Consider the following 21,234-nt stretch of genomic DNA (forward strand, 5'->3'; position numbering starts at 1 on the left):
ACATACCCATACACCCCCCTAAACCACCATCACACAAGCTCCCACACAGGAATGCTAGCACTGGGGTACACGATCACCCACCCATTGCACACCATTACACACACAGATTTAACAAACATCCTTTTATACCCCCCTGCAGGACCCCTACCCAATGTCACCGGACAGGAGGGTCCACACATGTCCACACCACCAACAGAAGAGGCCCACAGTGATGACAGCACCTCTGTCCAACTGGATCTAGATGACCAGCCAGGACCATCGGGGACCTCGGGACAGTCAGTTCCCCTCACACAGGCACAGGCCACCACAGACCTTCACCACTCTGGAAACACCAGCACAGCACCCACCCTGCGGGCCCATACCTCCATCCCCAGGACACGTCAATCAGCTGTGTGTCCACCACTACAGGGAACACAGGATAATCCACCACCCCAACAACAACAGGGACCTGGGGGCAGTGGCAGTGGGCCCACGGTCCAGGGGACGGAGGCACTGGAACACAGCGGAACTGGGAGGGCTGCCGTGCGACAGGGGGCGGACAGGCCAAGGGAACCCACTCTCCACGAGGCCCTCTCCTCCATCATGGGAGCATACCATCACTCCCAGGAGACGATGGCAACGGTACTGCCCAAGTTTCAGGAGACCCAGCGCATGCAGGAGGAACAGTATATGGGCTTCAGGGAGGAACTCAGAACCATCAGCTCCACCCTGTGCACCATTGTAGGGGTGCTGAAGGAAGTACTCAACACCAGGAGGGACACTGTGGCACTACAAGGGGCCCTTGACACTAGCCTGGACGATGAACTGCCCACCACCTCTGCCGGCGCTAGTTGGCAGGACGCCCCACCACAGGACCACCACACCAGCACCCCACCCCCTGCAGAGGGAGAACCACCCTGCAAACTGTCCCTGAGATCCAGGAACAAGACAGAGAACGATGCCAAGACCCCCGCCAAGAAATGAGACCACCCTGATTGTCATCCTACTGTCCCACTTTGTCACCCTGTCCATAATTAAACTGCCCCAGCTCCACTTCCTATGCCCATATGGGCAATGCACCTGTGAGAAGTCAGCATAATGAGAGTGTACTCACCCCCCTGTGTCTGCTGTGATGCCCTCAAGTGCCCATCCAACTCCGGGTAGGCCCCCACCAGGATCCTGAACATCAGGGGGGTCATGGTGCGACGGTCGTAATTCAATTTTCTTTACCCGCGGCCTGTTGTCGGTCTTACCGCCGCTTTAACACTGTCCGCCAGGGTTGTAATGACCACCTTTGTGCCTGATTTAGATTTTGGCAGTGAGGTGACTCCATCACAACTGTGATGGATATCCTGGCTGCCAAAATCTAAATACCATAAGAAACAATGGAATTTAAATTTAGGTGGACAGCATACCCATCACTGTTGTGACGGGTAACCCCTCCACCAAGATCTAAATCAGGCCTTCAGTTTTGGTGTGTCATCGGCTGCAAAACTTTTCCAAGATGTCATTCGACCTATCATACAGCCGGTTGTGAATGCAGTCAATTGTAAAAATGGCATATTAGTTTTAGGAGCTGTACAGAAGGAGCATGATAGAGCTCTCAGACAAGTATGTCAGTTACCCAGTGATGCAGGTTTGACTTTGAATGCAGACAAGTGTGAATTCAACAAAGAAAAACCGAAATTCTTAAGCCATGTCTTTTCTGATGGGGTATGACACCTGACCTTGACAAAGTACACGCTTTGTCAAATACTGACCCCCCCCCACAAGATGCTTCAGTGGTACGTTCTTTTCTTGACATGGCCAGTTGCTGTTCAAGATACATACAAGACTTTGCCACTGTTAGTGCTTCATTACAAGAGTTGACAGAGAAAACTGTTTCTTTTCAATGTTAACAAGAATGTGAGAAAGGTTTAAAAAAAACTCAAACACGCCATTGAAAATGTTGGGGAAATGGTGTACCTTAATCCAAAGCTTCATACAGAGGTCGTGGTTGATGCTAGCATGTTTGGGTTAGGCACTATCCTTGCACAGCATAGTGGACGCTCAAATGCTTGATGACATAAAGTGGCCTGTGTTAGTAGAAGTTTGTCTCAAACAGAATGTGCTTACTCACAGCCTGAGACAGAAACTGTGGCTGCGGTATGGACTTGTGAACATTTCCATGTCTTCCTATTTGGAAATCCTTTTACCCTGGCTCAATCATCAGTCATCAAGCTGTGATGACCATCTTTGGCAATCCAAAAGCCAAGGTGCCTCCTTGCATTGAACAATGTGGATTAAGATTACAAGACTACAATTACACAATTGTGCATGGTGCAAGAAATAATCAGAATCCTGCTGACTACATTTGAGAGTGCCTATACAACATTACAGTACTCCATTTGAGATGGCTGAGGCCTACATTAATTTCATTGTCAAGTCAAGTACAAGCTTTGTAAAGTCTGACAATGGTCCACCATCCAATAGTAAGGAATTTAAAGAATTTCTGGAGTATCTGAACTCAAAGAATCAAAAGATCACACCTTTATGGCCACAGTCCAATGGACTTGTTGGGCGTTTTATGAGTACACTAAAGAAAGCAGTGCAGTATGCAACTCTTGAGCAGCTTAATTTGAAAACAGTATTGAATTCTATTTTACAAGCTTATTGTTCTACACCCCATTTGACCACAGGTGAAAGTCCTGCGACATTGATGTTTGGGAGAGCAGTAACAACCAGGTTACCTCAATGAACCACTAAGAGAGATAAAAGTGAAAACATGATTTGTACATGGAATTAGTGTAACAAGCCGAAAATGTAAGCTTTTGCAGACAAAAAGTGGCATGCAAAAGACATCTTGTTCAGAAAAGGAGATATGGTGATCATTTGACATATGTGCTACAGAAAATCTGATGCTCTTTATGATACTGAACCTTCAGAGTGGTGTCTACCAATGCCCTGGGAAATCTATTACCATAGACACTTATCACTTTAGGACTGTGTTTCATCGGTCTTGCACTTGAAATGGTGAAAGAAAAACTGACTGAAACCTTAATGACTGTTGCTGATCCCTTACCATCCTTTGCAATCTCCGACACTGAAGAGGACAGTTTACAGTTTTTTGTAACCAGATTGGGTTGGATGATCAAAGCGCCAAGAAGATTGATTGAAGAGATATAGGGGCTCATTCTGAGCCCGGCGGGCGGCGGGAGCCGCCCGCTTGGAGGGAGCCGCCAAATGACCGCACCGCGGTCAAAAGACCGCGGCGGCCATTCAGACATTTCCTCTGGGCCGGCGTGCGCTCTCCAAAAGAGCGCCCGCCGGCCCAGAGGAAATGCCCCTGCAACGAGGACGCCGGCTCAGAATTGAGCCGGCGTAGTTGCAGGGGTGCGACGGGTGCAGTTTGCACCCGTCGCGTATTTCAGTGTCTGCATTGCAGACACTGAAATACACAGTGGGGCCCTCTTACGGGGGCCCCTGCAGTGCCCATGCCATTGGCATGGGCACTGCAGGGACCCCCAGGGGCCCCGCGGCACCCCCTACCGCCATCCTGTTCCTGGCGGGCGAACCGCCAGGAACAGGATGGCGGTAGGGGGTGTCAGAATCCCCCATGGCGGCGCAGCAAGCTGCGCCGCCATGGGGGATTCCAAGGGCAGCGGAAAACCGGCGGGAGACCGCCGGTTTTCCTTGTCTGACCGCGGCCGAACCGCCGCGGTCAGAATGCCCTGCGGGGCACCGCCGGTCTGTCGGCGGTGCTCCCGCCGACCCTGGCCCCGGCGGTCTGAGACCGCTGGGGTCAGAATGACCCCCCATAGTTGTACATGTTTATATATACATGTGTGTATGTCTAATAATGTTATAAAAATTGTAATCTTTCATTTAACAGAGGGAGAGATGTAGTATCTGGCATTATTTAGAACGGAACCTTTCTGGCTACCAGTGGACTCCATATCAGTGTGACATACTCACTTGAATAGAATGTAATGAAAGCTTGGTTTAGAATATGGGAGTTCACAGGTACACGCAAAGCAATAAAGATGTTATTTTCAGATCTTTGTGTGGCCTAATCATTGGCAGGTACCCAGGCTGGGGAAGATTCTACATCAGCCACTTCCCCAGTATGAGAAGCGAACCAACTTTCCCTGCGTCTTAAATCTCCTTGTGCCTTTCTTTGCCTTCCTGTCTATGATTGGTTATGTATTTATGCATTGTTCTGTCATTTGCTTCAGTTTCTACATCATACTACCCTTTCCTACTAAGGACAGTCTCTTGAAGACTTATCTCCTCCTGCTGCTTACCCTACTCCTTCCACATATGATTCTGTCTCATTACATTTGCCCTTTTTTGCTGACCAATGATTGAAAATGCTCTCCCATTTTTGCCTCAGTTTCCTTTCCTCACAAACGAAACTGGTGATGTACACTCTGGGAACACAAGCTATAATCAGCAGTAGATTTTGAATCATGTCATTCCCACTGGAACAACAGACAGGATGGAATGGAATTAGTGGTGATGGAGCACCAGTAAGACCAGTTACTGATTATGGACCTTGTCTTCTCATTTCCTCGGGCCACTGGTATTAATTTTCTACCCGTAAGGGGCGTCTCACATTCAAATTAATGTAGTGAAGCATTAAACAGAACCAGACACCCATCTTGAATGCTTCATACTGTAAACAACATTGTGGCTCAGCTACCATTCAGGTCCTCAGTTCAGGGAGTCCAAGAAAGTCACAACTCACTCAATGTTGTAGCTGTCTCAGGACAATTTCAGGAAAGACTAGTCATCCAGAGAAAGAGCGGTTGAACTGGAAATGCAAAATTGGTTGTGGAGGTCAGTAGTGTATAGTCAGTTCTTAGTGCATCCAGTCTGGAGGACGAAGTCATGATAGAGTCTGGTGGGGAACCATCAGAATATTTAAATGATGGAAACAGTGATCCACAGGGGCCTGGAATCTATGAGAGAAAGATTCCGAACAGAGGAGAGACAATCAATAACGTATCAATCAGTGCAGTACCACCCATTATTTGTGGGCAGGGGGAGATATATGTAGAGTTGTACTTGTACCCAATCCAACCTACATCATAAATTTGTTCATCAGAAAATCCTAATTGTTGACAAACATTCAATGTCTTCAGTGTATAACTTAATCATATGCCTTGTCTGTCAAAATTCAATCCCAATTACCTCACAATCATTGAAGCCATACACACCCCACTCCCTGCTTCTTGAAAATCAGCTCCACTCCCCTTCTCTGTCAGTCTCAACCATCTCAACCACCGTAATCTAACTATTGGACGGTACGGAAAGCAAATCAATTGTATGATTCTTATAATTAGAAATGTGAGGCAGTGACCTGAAACGTGAACTGGTCATGTAGAATTATGTGCTATTCTCGGAACTAAGGCACAGACACATACTGCTAAGGTTTCTAAGAACTGTCATGTCAGAGTGTCTCTTTGTGTCACTTCCTACAGCTGACTTCACAAGAACTAAGTAAGGACGGGTCACTTGTCACGCAGTTATTCATCCTTTGTCAGCCATGAGCAAACTGTAAAACAAACAGGACATTTTTACATTATGAACTGCAGAGCTGAAACTGACAAGGAAACCAGAGATCGAATACCGGCGCTGGGGCATGCCATCACTAGCAAAGGGAGGGATCACTGGGTGGGTGTCGCAGAGTCACAGCAAATATTTATTATTTCTAGCACTTCCTCCACATCTTCTTTCAGTGCTTGTTGGGTTTGCTGTATTTGTTTGCTCTGGCTGTCTCGCACTTAGAAACTGTTGTGCAATCGCTTTTGTTAATGTACCACAGGACAATCCATCGCTTTGAGGACTCAGCTACTAGTCAGCGCATGTGCTGTGAGAGAGATCACATTTTATTTATAAATTAGGGGCATGGAAGTTAGCATATGGTAATAAGTGAAACCTGCATTTAAAAGCCTAGCAGAGAAAATAACATGAGTTGTAAAGTGTGCATGTTTGAAATTTGGTGAACCATGTGGGCACCATTCTTATTGAGCACCACGTTTTAACACGAAATTTTGCATTTTATTAAATGAAAGTACTTAATTTAATTGAGCTTATGTTAAAACGTTTAATTAATATGAAGGTTAATAACTGAAGCATTAATTAATCGTACTTATATTTCTGTACGAGTTTCATTAGTATCAATTATGTATATGCAGAAACATAAGTGCACATTTAAAATTAGTTCAAATAGTTATGAATAATGTTAGCAATTAAAAGGCCAGAAGAAGAAATTCATTATGCAACAATAATGGAAAATCACACGCTTAATCCATCCCCTCTGATCTCAATTCTTCCCTTAGGTTACTAATGTGAATGTTGAATGTCCTATTGTATTGTAGGCAAGAGACATGTTTTAGAGGCAATAATGTAACACTGTTTGTTCTAGCTGTTGAACAGAATAGGAAATCTGCGACTCTCACATGAAATGAATTAGTTTAGTTTATTGTGTGTGATGAGAAAGGAAATGCAAGTAACAAATACTTAGAGAATGTAATATTTTTTTAGTCAAGCGTGAAGTTACCCGATGGATGCTGAAATCAATGCCCAGAATGTACCCACCTGAAGGGCCAAGGAATGAATTGAGCATATTTTAATTAGTGAACAACTTTTAAACTGAAGTCAGTTTATTACCTGCTCTTCTTAGAATCTTGTCACAGCTAGTTCACTCTTGTCTTGAAGTTGTCCAGAACTTTGTCCACTTCTGTCTTAAGTCTGATGTCTCATTCTTTTCTCTAAGCCTCTGAAGAGTTCATAGTCATGATCGCACAAATGCGGATTCAGTACTAATAAAGCCAACTAATTCTGAACTACTGAACTGTCCTATGTCAAGCCCGTGTTCTGCACCATCTTGATACTGCTATCAACTGACACTGGAAGAAGGTGACTGTTCCTGTGGAATCATCCTGTCTGCCATCCTATGATGAGAGGTATAACTAAATTTGGTTTCTTGTATCCTTATGTTATTGACTTACACCAGCATAGTTTAGAGTTAGTTGCCCTAGTTAGATGTTTTTTTCCAAATTATTTTTGTCTTTCTTATATTTTACTTTTGCCTGCATGTGTTAGCCCATTCCCACAAATGCTAGTCCCAATTTTGGTTAATGATAAGGATAGCTCAGCTCTGAAGTTGATTGTTAAAACTGTATTTTGATGATTTACTGATGTCACCATCATCTGCTTTGAAATCTGGTAAAAATGTTCATACTTTATTGCTGTTAATCTATATTATTCTTTGAAGTGTCTAACTGTATTGATGTTCAGTGGGTTGAATCTTTTCAGATGTTTTGTTCAGCCTATGGTTTTCATGTATGTTTACAACTTAGTTTTGTGAACCATTTGTGTGACACTGATTTTAGGATTGTAATAACCCTTTGAAACTTTACTTGGTTTGGACTTTGATTTAGTGCTGAATTGCCTATGTTGTATAGAAGTGTTTATCGTATAATGTCTTTGATTTTTTATTGAATGATTCGGACTACTACACTCTTCGCCAAGTGCTAGATTCAGTTGATCACACTAGGTGAGAATGGGGATGGTGTCTCACCCGAGCGGGGGTGGTTGTTGAGCCCGGAATTGGAGAGCAGAAATTTTACGCGCTCCAGCAGCTGCCTTTTGCAAGATATAATGTGGGCTTACCAAAAATGTAGAGCAGCACGGAGCATACACATTGCTTACCATTGGTTGCCTTCCTGTCCCTCTTATTTGTCTGCTTCCTAGTCATGTCCCAGCTTGTAAATCTTGTGTTTTTCCCTCCCATGAAGCATTGCCTCTTGAACCTCTCTTTTGATTTGCTAGCTTCTGTACTTCCACTGCTTAGTTTTCAAAAACTACTTGTGTCTTTTGGGTTAAGCATTCCATGGTATTGAATTTGTTTCACACCCGTTTCCTTAGTGTACTTCTTTCCCTTGCACTCATGTTAAGCTTACTCTTGTGTACTCCCCTAGATCCCAAATTGCTTTCTCGCATATGTGCTTCTCCCTCACCTGCTCCATGTTACTCTGTTTCACCTGTTTGCTCCACTCAGCACACCACTTTGCTTTCTTTCAGTGTTGTCTGCTTATCCTCACTCACACCCTCAGTGTTACTTCTGTGCCCCATGCACTCCCGTTTGCTTCCGCCTCCACCCGCTTTAATAAACAATACGTTCGCACATCTGTATTCTTTTAAGTTACTGATCCAATTTGGATTGGTAACTACAAAGAAGAAAAGCAGCTGTGCAATTTTGTAGACAGGGACCTACAAAATGACAGAGCCCACCACACCAAACGCTTTTATTCTAAATTCTTTAACCATGCCACACAAAATCGGGATGCTGTGTTGTGCAGCATGGCTAAAAACAATGGGCAAAGCCAAAAGGTGCCAATAAATAGGCATCTTTAAGTGTGTCATAGTAAGCCAAGGAAAGAATAACTGCTAGCAAATTCGGTGAGTTGAGTTAAGATGAGGTCAAGGCAATTTTTTACGTATTTCATGAATCACTTAGCTTTCTTGCAACCTCTCTTCCAAAGGATACATTTAATCGTAATTCACAATTAGGGCCATGTGTACGAAAGCTTTTTTCCCATAGAAACAGAATGGGTAAAATCCTTTCGTACATCTGGCCCTTAGTGATTACATTTTGCAGGATTGCATTTTGTTTTAAATTTGATGGTAGCCTACTGTGGTTTTGCATCAGTCAGTTAGCTCTTTTCACCCAACTTCAATGGCTTTTATCATATAGCACTTAGCCACACTAGCCACGGATCACTCTAAGAAAAATGTAAACAGAAAGAGAATGCACAATTTAAATCAAAATACTATAGCAGAACGCTAGGCTATATAAAAGTATACCTGCAAAGGAATTATTTTTAAAAAGATCACAAAAAAAAAAAAAAAATCAATATTTTGACATTTTGGAACGGAATGGTACCATTATAGCTCTCTTTTCTGAATTAAATTGTTTTGCCGCTCACAAGCTCTGAAAAAAACAGAGAAGGTGCTGTTTATATAGTACTCTGTGTGTTATTGTTAACCCTCCTGCCTTTGTTACACTAATGCAATGTAATTAAATTGGAGTGTGTCAAATCTAATACATCTAAAAAATAAATAGACTGGCTAATAATGAACATAATAAGAAAATGCCGTGAGGGAGAAAGATGGGTGTTTGCTGGAATGAGTTGTGCAACCACTTCTTTAGAATTTCAGTTTAACCCTGGCACTTGGCTATGCTTACCTAAGTCAAGACAATAGTTTTGTCTCAATATATAAGATCACTATTTCTCTCTGTCTAAGATCTGACTTCACCCATCAGTGACATTTCACTACCATCCCGTCCACCCATTGAGAGATACGAGAGGAGCACTGGTCTCATTTCATCTCTCCCATGTCTTGGAGAAAAAAACCTACAAAAACAATATTTTGGAGGAATAGTGGGAGCAGTGGCCCCTATGCTGAAATTTGGAAGCAGCAGGGAAAAAGATGATGAAGGTCATGATCTTGGAGTCGGCACAAAATAATGTTACTGAATTTCATGACGTTGTCTGATCAAGTGACTCTTCTATTCTAGTGCCAACAGGCTACATTGAGCTGCTGCAGGCTGCTCCGAATGGCAAGACTGCAGCCATCCTTTAGTAAATCTACTCTCACATTGAAAATACATCAGGTAAAGTTACTGCAGTGGATCATTCTAGAATAAAATCTTGTAAATAAGAAGATATTTTCCTAACCCTAGAATCACAGCATCTCCTTTTACCGAATCGGTTATGATCAAGACTTTTTTTATTATTCCCAGAACTTAATATATGGTCTAACCCTGGGCATAATTGTTGTACATACTTTGCCAATCGTGACAAACTCCACACTTCGTCTCTTTCCAGCACAACCACATTTTTCTTGACTTTGATAATAGGGAAAGGTCCTTTGTAGATTGGTTTTCCTTAGGGTATCCACCTAGGCTTCTTGATATAAATCTCGTCCACACACTGGTTCCTGTGGCACACTCAATGTTTGGCATCATACTATTTGGCAAACGCTCCTTGGGGGAATCCTTCCTCTCCATCACAGTTTGGCCACACATCTTCACTAAACCATTCGTCTTATCTATCAGGCCATTAGCTTGGGCTGCATATAGTGCTGTGCACTGATAATTGATGGACAATTCACCTAGACATTTCTTCCTGTCATCAGACACAAACTGGACACCACTCTCTGTAACTATGGTTTCAGGAAACCACAAACTAGACACCACAGCCTGTAGCTATGGTTTTAGGTACACCTTCAGTCGCAAAAACTTTCTTCAAAAATGTCAGCACATTTTTTGTAGTTACTGAACTGACACAACAACCTGTCACCTGTTTAGATGTGCAATCGCCCAATGCCACAAAAAACCTTTCTTTACAAACCAACAGGTCGAAAGGCCCCACACTGCCAAGCCCAACATACTCGACTGTTCTTCAGGATTTTACACAGGTGAGAGTGGAGCTGATCTTACAAATGTAGCCTTTTCATTTCCTCCACGTTGGAAAAAGTTGTCCATAGCCATCTCAGCTTGCTTGTCTAAGCCAGACCATCAATCTTTCTCTCTAGTCCTGGATGTGATAAGATTCCTTCCCAAATACCTTTCATGAGCTACATTAACAATCTTCCTTCTGAGGCCCAACAGAGGTACCAACCAGTCACCCCTATATAACCTACTATGCAGAATGCACCACTCATTACTCACTTTCCAAAAACCTTTGGGCCTCATTAAGAGTTTGGACTGCATTGTTGGCTGTGGCGGTCCAACAGACTGGCGGAGAAGACCGCCAAATTATGACATTGGCAGTGATGCATACAGGATCCCGCCGAAGCACCACCTGCACCGCCAATGTGGTCAGACCGCCGCTGTTTATTAGAGTGCCCATCAGTTCGGCGGTGACCATGTTTCCGCTACATTCATTACAAGGTTGCATATCGCCAACATAACCGCCGCTTCGGACCACCACGGAACACCAGGTGGAAACAAACAGAATAAAAGTAGACACTCAACTCCAGGAACCCACACTCATCCGGAGCCGCCACATCCCTGCTCCTGCTCGCCTAAATACAACTGAATCATCGCCGATGAGGAAGAGAACAACGTAAGTACACACAATCACCTGTTTGTTTGTAAAATGTATGAATTACAATTGTTACATGACATATCATAGGGAGGGGGGTGCAAGGGCTATACTCACATGTAACAGTACAGTGACACACACACATACAGCAACAAATACACCCACACATTTACAGCACGCACACTGCAGCCAGCACACACCACACGCCAACAATTAACACCTATGCATGGAAACACAGCACAGGGCCAGCCCCAACAAATTCACATACAACAAATGAACTCGTAACAACAACACCACAACCGCACAAATATATACTAATGTCAAACACTCACAACTGACACTGGCCAGGAACTCCACACACATACAACACAATATACCACCATCATACAACCAAGCAATCAACATACACATCACACACACACAGTACAACAAACCCATTGGGCCATAATGCATGATAAACGCAGACTCAAACAGGCCAAACACACAAAGACACACAGCACTACAACAAACACATATCAACACAAAAACAACACACCACCATGACAACAACAATTCAGCTACATACACATACCCACCACACAAAACACACACAATCCCTGGGTGATAAAAGCACTGCACCAACCTCACAGACTGCTCAGACAATACGGGAAGCTTCAAGCAGCACACACACACAAATACTGCCACACAAGCAATGTCAGCCATGAACAACTCAAACCTAGGAAAGGAAAGGCAGGACAAAGATGGAACATTAAAACCAACAACTGGTTGGTTAAACATATATGTGGAATATTTAGTTAAAAACAATGTCTAATGCCATAGGCCTGTCCACAGTTGTTCAAAAACAACACCAAAGGCACTAAATGGTGCCCCTACTTGACTCCTGACTGCCATCTAACCTCCACACGTAGGGGCATGAAGGGGACAGGCAGGCACCTCAGGGATTCTTGGGGAGTGGTAGGGCAGGGGGTAGTTAGGGCTTAGGCTTGGGAGGGGGTTTAGGCTTGCGCTTGGGATGGGGGATAGGCTTGGACTTGGGAGGGATGGATATGTTTGGGAGGGATGGACTTCTTTGCAGGGGGAAGGGCAAGGGGGCTGGTAGGGGGGAGAGACCTTGGATGTGGAAGAGATGGACTTGGGGAGGGAAACCGACCTTTTAGGGGAGGAGAAGTAGGAAGAGGTCAAACTCGGAAAGGAAAAGCTTTCTTGGACTCACAGGGATGGTCATCTGAAGGGGGTTTGGGTGTGGAGGGTGAGGGAGTGGTTGTATGAAGTGTCAGTGTGAATGTTTTGGGTGCGTGCTTGAGGGAGTTGTGCTTGTGAGTGGTGGGTGTCTTTTGGGTGGTTGAGTGTAGGCGTTTATGTTTTCTTGGGCTGAGAGGGGTGGAGGTGCTGGGGGATGCCATGGTGGGTGGGTGGCTGTCTGTTGGGGTGGTGACTGCAGGAATGGTTTTCAGTGCTGGCTTTGAGCAACTGTGTATTTAAAATCCGATTTAATAAACATGTTGTGAGAGGCATGATATGTGAGTCCTGTATCATTAGTGGCATGCTCTGCACCCTCATGGTAATTGGATAAATGATATATTTGTCTATTATGTGTGAACCATGATATGAATGTTATTATCACTGAGACTTTCAGTAACGTGTATCCATCTACTAGTCATAATCAAGGTAAGGTGATGACATTGCAGCAATAAGCCTTCATTCGCCTAGGTATGTCCTGTGCACCATGTTTAACCATGTCACATGGCACATCCACGCATCATGTGTGACATATGTGCATTCAAACTTACAATGGACACAATGACTGATCGACATACCTTCTTGTATTCCTTCTTCTAGTTACCCTGGAATGAGAAGGGTCAGACAACCTCAGAAGTACCGTCCACTAGCAGACCTGCAGACCATGGAGAATTTACATGTCATCCAGATCTACCATCTGGATATGCAGACAATCATGGATATATGTCGTCAGTTGGAGCCAGATCTGATGCCTGCCATTCATCATCCAAATAGCACACCACCCATTGTGTCAGTGCTGCATTTCCTAGCCACAGGGTCCTTTCAAAATACCGTGGCCCTAACTGCAGGCATGTCCCAGTCTATGTTCAGCCTGGTCTTGAAGGATGAACTCTCTGGATTGTTAAAACATCTTGACAGCTACATCAGATTTCCACAACGTGAGGATTTGGCACATCTGAAGGCAGATTTTCATGCCTTGGCACACATCCCATATGTGGTGAGAGCCATTGATGGAAAGCATGTAGCCTTGGTTCCCCCGAGTGGAAATGAACAGGTGTTGCGGAACATTAAGATCTTCCACTCCATAAATGTCCAAGTAGTTTTTGGCGGACTTCGCTACATTTTCCAGGTATGTGCAAAGTACCCGGGTTTAGTTTGTGATGCCTTCATCATGTGAAATAGCAATATCCCACAGATGATGACACAACAGTACACAGAGAGGGCCTGGCTGGTTGGTAAACCATATAGGTGATGTCAGTATCTAATGTCTGCTGCCAAATGTAAGGATGGCCTATATTAATGTCTGCACACATGTAACAGTTCCGTACAGGGGATCCTGGCTATCCAAACTGTTCCTGGTTGTTGACACCAGTAAGGTACCCAAACACCGCAGGGGAAGTTCGCTTCAATGAGGCCCAAGGACGGGAAAAGTGTGTAGTAAAGCGGACTTTCGGGCTCCTAAAGGCCAGATTTCATTGCATTGACAAGTCAGGTGGTGCCCTCCTCTACTCACCTGCCAAAGTCTGCCAAATCATTGTTGCCTGCTGTATGCTCCACAACCGCACCCTGAGATGTAAGATCTCATATATACCAGATCGGGGGAGCCAGCAGTTCCAGCGGATGAAAATGCAGAATTGCCAAATGAGGATGACAGTGATGAGGATGAAGGTGGAGACAGCCATGCAGATCTCATACATCAGTACTTCAACTGAGTGTAGGTATGTGTTGTTTTGTATGTCACTTCACTCAGTGGGTTTTTAGGTGGCTTAGAGATGTTTGTGAAGGGTCTTAGTAGGACCATCAGACAGCTCATTAGTTGCTTATTAACTGTGTATGCAAAATTGTACATGGAGTTGTGACTATCCTGATGATCTCATTTGTTAATGTTTATGACACTGCACAGTCAGTGTGACAATTGTATTTATGGGTCTTCATTACCATTACTTGTCAATTCAGAATTGTGTCACAGGCTGGTGGGATTTGCAGGTCTGACATGTGAAGTGAGCATAGATAGATCCAGGTACTGTATGTCATCATATTTGTGCTGTCTGGGTTTCATGCCTAGACCGTCAGGATAGTGGGATGGTGGTGTACTCTTCCTCACAATAGACATGTGTGCTATGTTGTCTGGGTCCAATAGTGTCATATGTGTAGCCTTGTGTCTCTGACACATGTCACCCTGTGTACTCCATTGTCGAGTAGGATCTCATTATTCTAATGAGACTCCTGGATTTGGGCAGCAGAATCACTTGTGCTGTGGGAGACTGAGTCTAAACCCACTACAGGTGACACCTGTTGGCCTAGTCCAGGTTTTGCTCCAGCTAACTAGCAATGCCTAATCTCCACCCAAGAGCAGGGATGATTGTGGTCACTCAGATCGCATCCGTTTCTCTCAGTTACATTAGTCTCACATACAAGGACAATCAGATATTAAAGCATGTACTGCAATAACTAGGGTGATGAATCATGACAGGATTAAAATTCTGATGAGGAGAGTAAAGCATAGAAATAACGCTACCATTTTGTCACTAGAATCGTTTAAATAATTCCTTCCTAGGCTATGTTGGAGCACAGCATGTTAAGCTCTAGTTCTGCCCTTCGGGTTCCCCTGGGAAGACATCATCCCTCATACCTGATCAAGAGGCATGTAGTCTACTTAAGCAGCTGTAGCAAAGCACTCAGCAATCAGCATACAGTCGTGGTCATCTGGCTGGAATCTCTCTCTAACGTACATGGGTCAAAGTAGAGTTTTTATAATAAAACAACTGATGTTCCAAGAAAGGATCCCTACGAAAGAGTGTGTATATTTTTATGAACACTAGAGACAAAGCGTTACCACGTTTGCCATCAACCTATCTCACTGCAGCCTTGAGAAAAGCACAGGTTGAAATAAATGTCTTATTTAAGAATGCAGTGCTGGCTTGGGCAAAGATATGGAAAATAAAACAAGACCGCAAATGTAGCTATTGTTAAAGTAATAAACGAAGCTGAATAAAATATATCTAGGTTAAAGTGCACTGCGGCAGGCCTAGTTCGCTAAAATAACGTGTATGAAGCTATAACTAAAATGGCATAGGTGAGCATCATGCTTATAGATACCTGACCAAGGTAAGTGGAAGGTTCCATGACTGTGGACAGTTGTACTGACCTCTGTCAGCAATATGGGGTATGGTCATTTGGGAAGAATGGTATGGGAATGTGATAAGGCTTTAGTTGATGAAGCATTGAACCAATCTGTTTGTCTATTTAGATAGCCAAACACTGGCATGTCCCTAACTTCAGTAGTCTGTGGCGTTCTTGTTATTCATACCTAGGCAGAAGAATTACATTGTGTAGCTATATTGTCCTGTGTGATATTTGGCATGTTGTCAACCTATGTGCTGGAAAGTACACTAAATGGGAACGGGAGTGTGTCCACTTGTACAATTTTACATGTATCAGACCAAGATTCAACAGTACATGTGAGATGGAAACATATGTGAACATCATGTCTATGCAACATTTTCACAGTTTACTATAAAATATAACAAAGAAATGACTCTCAACCAAGATATGTTGTTTAGTTGTGTTTATTTACAAGTTCACGTGTAGGTCAAAGGAATGGGATAAAATCAGATAGTGCAAACAGTGAAGGGTTGAGGCATGGTGGATGTAAACATCAGGGTAGCTGCTACAACATTTGGAGCCTCATGTCCAGTGTCCTTCTGCCTTTGGAAAATGGAGAGTGGTGGGAAAACAGTCAACAGGGTGTATCTATTACACACAAGGGGTGGAGGTTCACTTACTGGCAGTGGTTGAGATCTTGGTATCTGCTCCTCCTGGATGGTTAGGTGGATGTCGACGTTTGTGGGGGTTATTCAGCTATAGAGGCAGGGGTGTCTGAGGCATGTCCATCCTCTGGCAGAAGCTCCATTCTGCTGGCTGCCAGAGAGGTAGAGGGGCCTGACGTAACATGGCCTAAGGAAAACTCAGAGTGGGATTAAATGTCTCTCAGCACTCCTGTTAGGGAGGCCATGTTGGCATTGTGGGCCTCCCACTTTTGCCTGACTTCCTGGTGGTTGGCCCTCTGCAGCTGGTTGATCTCCCCCATCATGGTAAGTACCTGGCCCATCATGCATTGGGTCTGTTGGTAGGCTCCCAAGACTTGGGAGATAGTGTCCTGGCCAGCTGTATCCCTTGCAGCCTCAATCCGCTGGCCCACAACATCGCTCCCATGCACCCTACCCACATTTGACTGTGCCCTCGTCACTCTTTGCCCACTTCCACTGGTGCCAGTTCCTTCATTGTCTGGGTGCTCTAGTGGTGGATATGGTACCTGTACTGGGGGGCACATGATGGTATTAACTGTCCTTGGGACACAGGTTTGGGGCGAATGGTTGCCTGGGATGTCGAAGCAACAGGGAGTAGTTGTGGGTAGGGTGAGGCTGACAGGTGTAGACTGACCAGGTATCCCAGATGGGTAAGAGTCGTCCTCATTGTCTTCACATCCAGTGGTGTTGTCCTCACTAACAGCTTCATCCGGGGGAGGTGGCTGTCTCAGGTGTCTTCTCCATGCTCACAATGGGTAGGTGATCTTTTGGAGAAGTGAAACAGACAGCTACAGATTGTCAAGCAACATGTGGTATCAAACTTTGACAGGTGGATATGCTTTGAGCCATGTACAGGAAGGCTTTAAAAGATCCCCTGATATGACAATGACACCTGCTTTCAAATCTGGGATACAGCTATATGGGATACATGGACTTCCTATGTAATACACCTTGCTACAGGATATCAGATTAGCTTTGCAGTTAAAGGCCTGTTGACAGATGCATGTCTTGGCAGCTGTGAAGCTTGATAATGTTCATGGTACCTCTCAGTTAGCAGTAGTTCAGTATTAAGTCATGAGACAGCTGCAGAATGTAAAGTGGACACTGACCTGTCCATCAGCTTAGGAGTAACCATTCTACCTGGCCATACATATCAGGTTACACCTGGTACAGCACACTGCAGATATGTGTGTTCCCCCAGGTGAGTATCTATCAATGGGTGATGGGAGGTAAAAGGGCCATTTTAGCAGAGGACACTGTAGTAGCTGTGTGTTTGTGGTATTGTACTGGCAGATGCCCTTAGGACTGCTGTCATTGCCCTAGACTATAAAATTGTGGGTCATTCAAGTGGGTAGAGTTGATTGTGTAGTTGACATGCAGGGCTATTTTCATTATAGTAAACTGTTCTGGTTTCCTTAATGGTATTACAGTGCCTCCTGGGAATTGTAGTGCTCTCAGTCCCTGTACTACGCACTCCATACACAGACATTGTGCCCCCAGGTGAGTTTAGTTCACATGACAGATGCCAGACAGGGGTATTTGGACAGTTGAACACAGGGGTGGTGAGTGCTTTGGCTGTTAAGATATCAAAAGGTGATCAGTGAGCATGCAAGACAGAACTTTAGGGTGACATTTCCAGTGTTAGGAATTACCCAACTCCACTCCCCAAGATATTCCTGTCAAGCCCTCAGGATGCAGGATGTCCAAGACCTTCTCCTTCCATGATGTGAATGTTGGGGTAGGAGGCTGGGGCCGACCACCAGTATTGCGGTCCACCAGCTGATGCCTGGCAGCCATGGAACGTACCTTTCCCCTTAGGTCATTCCACCTCTTCCTAATATCGTCACTTGTGTGTGGATAGCTGCCTACAGCACTCATCCTGTCTACTATGTTTTGCCACATCTACGTTTTCCTGGCAATAGAGGTTTTTTGGTTGTTGGCTCCAAAAAGGTGTGGGTATATTCTGATGATTTTGTCCACCATGATCCTCAACTCATCGTCTGTGAAGCGGGGATGTTTATGTGGGGACATGGTAGTGGTGGACGACACAGCGGTGATGAGGTGTGGGTGCTGTGTTGTGAGCGGGTGACAGGTGGTGTCTGGTGTGGGGAAAAAATATTGTGTGATGTGTATGATGTGTAGGTGTAGGATGAGTGGTATTCGGAGTGGTGAGAGGTGCCTATTCTATGGATCCTAACTTAAGTGTGTGGCCTCTGTCTAACTGTGTATGATATTTTTGATGCAATGGATTGTGGGGTATGTTTTGAAGTGCAGTTTGTAGGTGTGTTGAGTCTGTGGATTTGTGTCAGGTGTGTGGAATTCAAACTATCCAATGTGGTGTAGTATATCACTGTGTGTAGTGTATTACTGTGTAGACCACTGCGGTTTTCTGACATGAGAGAACCATTATAGTGATTTGTGGGTCATATTTTGTTCTGAGGATTTCTGACGGGCTGGTGGTGGATCCGTCTCATTCCTGCCCTCCAGAGCCCAGGCAGTATCACCATTTTGATGGGTTTTCTGCGGCTGTGCCTGTGCAACTCCTAATCCAGCGGTCTATGTGACTGCCAACATTACGGTCTTATGCTGGCTGCCACCGCAGCGGTCTTATCGTCAGACTGCCAAACTCGTAATGAGGCCCTTTCTCTTCTATAGACAACATAGACCAGTTTGGGCAATCTCTAACCACAAAATGCACTACACTTTGTAAAACCTCATCTTTAGTGGTTTCAGAAAACCACTCTTCTTCCTTCTAAGCTATTTCATTAACCCAGATTTCCTGATTGTTGGTTTCAATTACTATGAGGCTGTCCAAAGGCATTTTGGAAAGATGAACAGTAGTCGTGTTTCCTGCACCAGGAAGATACTCTACCTTGAAATTAAATTCCATCAGATCCTCCATCTATCTTTTGATCCTAGGAGTTGCTCTTCTGTTCCCTTGCACGTAATATCTGAGTTAACGGTTTGTGCTCTATTCTCAACGTAAAAAGTAAACCCCACAAAAATAATATATTGTGGTGTCTAGCCCATATACATGCAAGAGCTTTGTGATTTATCACTGAAAACATCTCTTCTGCTCCTTTCAAAGAATGCAAATTAAATGCTATCACCCTCTCTTCAGCATCCACCACTTGGGTCAAATCTGCACCCAACCCATTCACACTGACATCAGTAGTTACATTTCTTTTTGTTTATGTCAAAATGCCCAAAAGAAGGCATTTTTCCCAATATCTAATTTCACCCTGGAAAATGCCAACTCACACTAATCTGTGATAAAAAAAACTGGCTGCACATGGAAGACTACCATTGTGTTCAGCCAGGTAGCTGTGCACTGGTAGCTTGCTGCAGAAGGGACTCTGCAGGGTTAGATGTTGATCTGGGAGACACCTCATAATTCTAGTGGGCAGTATGGTTTACTGTTTTGTCTGCAGTGAGTCAGTATTATACATATATGGCCATCTGCCTTGGTGGGCAGTTTCGCTTTCCTTAGACCTAAAAAGTCCCAGGAAATGTGAAGCTGGGGTTAAATATGTGCACCCAGTTTGACTACATAGATCTAAGGAGCATACATGTACACCTTATTGGCCATGCAGAATTCGTATATTTCTTTGGTGCAGTTCAGGATCAGAGTGTGGGCCTTTTTGTCATGCTGATGGACCAGTTTAATTACTGTGCTCCCTAGCAGAGGAAGCAAAGGCCTTCACACACAAAAGGAGTAATTACTAGTGTTCATCTCAGCTCTTTAGCAGCAAGAGGTGGGGAAGAAAATCTGCATCTGTTACTGAGTTGTCACACTGTACCATGGATGGCGCAGCCCAGGCCCAAACCTCTGGAGCCAACTGAGGTGGGGGGGGCTTCCTTTTGAAGTTTTGATTGGAAGGACCCTGGCAGTGATGTCAGATAGGGGCAGAGCTCAGGTTTCCAGAGGAGATGTGAACAGTGACTCTTTGACTGTGCCATCTTGAACTGTCTCAGCATGTTCTGCAGGAGGGATAGTACTGTGTGGAAGGGGGATGTGGCACCCTAGGATTGCACAAAGGAGAGTTTTTGTAGTTGGAGATGGGCTCATAAACTAGACAACGGCTGTACCATGGAAAACTGGAAAGACAAGCCCTTTGATGTCAATATGGACTAGGAACTCTCCCCAGAGGTGACTCTAGGACCAGTGGGTCTTTCAAGGTCCAGTGAGGCTGACCACTCTATGTCAACTGAGGATCTGTTGGGGAAGACTTGGACACCACTGCGCCCAACATCATTGCGAGATGGCCAAGAGGTCATGGGGTCTTTGGAGGGCACAGCAGAGAAGAAGGTTTGTGCAGGGCACCGGTGAAACCAGTTCTCTCAAGAGTGCACCCCTTTAGAGGCCAGGAGGCCTGCCAAAGCTGAAAAAACTGCTCCTGGTGGCTAGAGCTTGCCACCAGGAGAAAAATGAGCTCAAGATCGTCCAAAAACCACATCTACCGATCTTGACCTTTGACCTCCTGTGGGGATCAACGTGCATGGCCACTTCTAACCTTACCCATGGAGTGTGTCAGGACTCAAGGGTTGATGCAATGTAATTTTCTTCATGTCTGGGGGAGTGGTGTGTGTTAGACCCCATCCACTGTTTCTGGATTGCCCCTGAGAGCACCATCATCCTGGGGGCTGACAAAAATGAATGTGGCCCGACAAGAGCCAAGAAAGTATTCTGGGGATGTAGGACTCCCAGCCCCTGGGCCGTAGGCCGCCCCTACCCCCTGTGCCAGTGTGTGCAGGTGGCAGAGGGCTGTAACATCCAGCTGCATCAAGTGCAGGTGGGAAACAAAGAAGAATTGTCCTGCAGGGCAGGAGTAGGAGAAAGGCTGTTGTTGGATCCTGCCTAGCATGGAGCTGTGCATGGGAAGTCATCTGAGGTCACAGGTTCCTTGGGGCTTCCTCCACAGCCCAGCTCCCATGGCAAAACTTACAAACCTACCTTGAGGGTGTCTTGGGCAGGACCACTTAAGTGTTTTATGTAAATATAAAGATATTTCACATTTCGCTACTGAAAAGCCAATCCTATTCTTTTAGATATATTACCAATACTGAACATTTTAACAAAGAAACATGTCAATGAAAAAATCCTTCTG

The sequence above is a fragment of the Pleurodeles waltl genome, chromosome 3_1 (assembly GCF_031143425.1).
Source record: "Pleurodeles waltl isolate 20211129_DDA chromosome 3_1, aPleWal1.hap1.20221129, whole genome shotgun sequence".
NCBI classification, from domain to species: domain Eukaryota; kingdom Metazoa; phylum Chordata; class Amphibia; order Caudata; family Salamandridae; genus Pleurodeles; species Pleurodeles waltl.